The sequence below is a fragment of the Phaseolus vulgaris genome, chromosome 6, assembly GCF_000499845.2.
Source record: "Phaseolus vulgaris cultivar G19833 chromosome 6, P. vulgaris v2.0, whole genome shotgun sequence".
NCBI classification, from domain to species: Eukaryota; Viridiplantae; Streptophyta; class Magnoliopsida; order Fabales; family Fabaceae; genus Phaseolus; species Phaseolus vulgaris.
The window spans coordinates 7,357,303-7,360,421 of record NC_023754.2 but is presented as its reverse complement, the minus strand read 5'-3'; the positions used below and the strand labels follow the sequence as shown (position 1 = coordinate 7,360,421).

General features: G+C 34.1%; 1 pseudogene; it reads left to right on the top strand.

Annotated features, from left to right (window-relative positions):
- Nucleotides 1-2,737: 2,737 nt before the first annotated feature.
- LOC137833755 (U2 spliceosomal RNA) lies at nucleotides 2,738-2,895 on the top strand (annotated as a pseudogene).
- Nucleotides 2,896-3,119: the final 224 nt, after the last annotated feature.

Sequence of the window (3,119 nt, the reverse complement as noted above, 5' to 3'; positions counted from 1 at the left end):
TGATCCTAATGTGTATTTAGATTGAGAGGCTAAATGTGAACAAATTTTTAAAGCCTATGGAGTCTATGAAGACCAAAAGGTGAAAATAGCCTCTTTAGAATTTTTAGATTTTGCCAAAGAATGGTGGCATAGCATTGTAATGGACATTGGATATAACAAGAAACCTCCCGTGGTTTCTTGGAATGATTTGAAAAAGTGTATGCGCGCAAGGTTTGTTCCTTCTTCTAGGAAGGAACACTTGTTTAAGTTCCAAAGGCTTCCTCAAGGACATAGGATGGTAGATGAATACTTTAAAGATTTTGAAACAACTTTGACTAAAATGAATATGCATGTTAATGAAGAGTCAAAGATAAAATGGTTTGTACGTGGTTTGAGAAAAGATATTAGAGAATTTCTAGAATTAAATGAGTACTCCTCTTTAAAGAACATGTTTTGCATAGCCATCAAGGTGGAATTTATCTTTTGAAAACAACTTTCAAAAATACTCATGATGATGGTTTCTACAAATCTTCTAGGAAGGATGCAAACAAAATTTCTACTCGAATTTCTCCTTCCAATTTTTCCAAACAAACCACTTCTCCAAAAAAAGTTTCTACTCCAAATCCTTCTACTCCTAAGTCACCTACCAAAACTTCAAAAATGAAATGTTTCAAATGTTTAGGTTTTGGGCACATAGCTCTTCATTGTCCACTAAAACAAACCTTAAAGATAAACAAGGAAAAACAAGACCTAACTCACCCACCTACCACAAGTAAAAATGAAAAAGACAAAGAAGGCCAAGTTGACATGGGTCTTATCCTTTCACTTCCAAGGTGTTTTCCTTCCTTATCTTTTTCATTACCAAAGGTTCTTACTTCACCACCATCTTGGTTAAAGAATGTTAGGGATGATTTTTTTCTTACCTCCTAATGGTTTTCACCATTTAAGAAGACTTTTTCCAAAAAATATCATCATTCCCGAACAATTTTTTCCAACTTGGTCTATCTATAGGACCTCCTTTTCTGAACTCCCACTGCTTACAAATTCTAAGTCATGTTTGCCTTTTTCTTATTCAACTGTTAATTTTGATAGTAAACTGACTTTGTTATATGCAGGGATTCAAAATTCGTGGACGAATTCTCTCTAACTCGGGGAGCATGATGGAGATAAAGTAAGAGATGATTTCACTAATGGAGGAAGAGACCATCCACCCAAGCATTTAAAGTTCTTCCTTCTAGTCTTCTCAAAAATTAAAGAAGAATTAAATAAAGAGAGGACCAAGCCTAAAGCCAACAAGAAGACTACAAACATTCAAGAATGGGCTCCAATTAATATCTCTCTTTATAGTTTCTTTTGTATAAATTTGTAAATAATATAGAATAGCTTAAGGATGTGCTAAAGAGGGAAACCTTAAAGACACCTCCATTGTATAACACTTTAGGCGCTAGTTTTAGGAAAAATCTAGAAAGTTGTCTCTTCACACTCCTTTAGGTGCTAGAATAGAAGAAGTTAGAAGGTAACCTTTCAAAAGCTTCTCTTGTAAGCTTCTCTTGTACTTTGTGACCAGCCCTCTCTATTATAAAAGGGGTGATTAGGTCTTTGAAATAATAGAATTGATTTTTGGGAGTAAAGAACCTCTACCAATTTGGTGAGTGAGTGAGAGAGACTCGTGTCTTCTTCTCTTCTAGTCTTATCTTGAGTGAATTCTTTGGCTCTCAAGTGGCGGCAACAACACTCATCTTGAAGCCAACCTTCCTTCAAGTGGCGTGCACATTCCAAGAGCTTCATCCACATAAGTCCATTTCCCCTTCATTCCAAATTACCCATTTTTGTTCTACTTGTTTGTTTTCACTTTCAATCGGTGCAATCTCTTCCTTATGATGTCCTCTTTCATTTGTTGCACTAGTTATATTCAATTTTAATTGGTGCAAATTGGTTGTTCTTGTTGTTTTGGTCACGTCCTCCGTGGGTATAAATGTTATATGTTGTGTTCTTGAGTTTCTATCCATGGGTTTGTTGTTCAAAATGGATTTCTATGAGAGTTTGGCTTGATTACTTGTGTTTTGGTGAGTTCTTGAATGTTAAGAACATTGATCTAATTTTTAAAAAGTGCCTAATCATATTCCAACTCTTGTTGAATCGATAACATGTCCATATTATATCTCTTTCATGTTAGTGGAATCACATAAAAAAGCCTTACTTCAAGCAATTAATAGTTTTAGGAGAAAAGCAAGGAGATGCCTCAATTCTATAATGTTCTGCAGTTAGGATGAGGTTGCACTCTCAAAACTCACTCAAACTTTCCATGTACATATCTACACTCTTTGAATTCAAGCAGGTGAATATTGAAAGTTTAATTTACTGTATAAAGGGACATATCCAAGAGCAAAATGAGTGACAATATACATCTCAAAGCATAAAAATCAACAAATCTTATCAAATTGCTTTTTTTTTTAAGATACTAAACCAGCAGCCTAAGTCTGCTATGCTTCTGATGCTACTGATTTGTTTACAAAGGCCCTCTCTCTTGTCAATTTTGAAACATTCAAAACCAAACTTACTGTATGGAAAATACATTCAAGCAAACTATAGAATGATATAATGTTATCAGTATCAGATTTAAAGAATAATATATAAATGCAATTGCTGATTTTATTCTATAGTTATTTTTCTCTAGGGAGCATTTGACTCAAGTGACAAAGTCCCACATTAGACAGAACTCAGACAAGCAAGCTCACAACATAAAAGATGAACACTAATACCTTCTAAAGCATCAAGTGTGGTATTTGTTCTTATCAGTTTAATATCTGATATGTGAACATAGTTCACATGATATTAAATTAATGTTTTGAGGGAGAGGGTCAATGCAGTAGCTTGCTATTGAGACTCTTGCTTTGCACTTCTGCAAGGGTCTGGTGCGTCCCAACCAAATTAGTTCAATTATATACATCATGGTCCTTACTTTACACGGTGTAGTTAAATTGTTTAATAGCTCTTCAATTACCCATACAACCAAAATTCTTTAGTTCATGTAAAATTAATTTTGATCACCTGCTGTCTCAAGAACTAATGAGTAATAAAAGTTAAGGAAATTTATTTTACAGCAACTTAATCTAAAACTTAGAATGTCAAATTCCAAA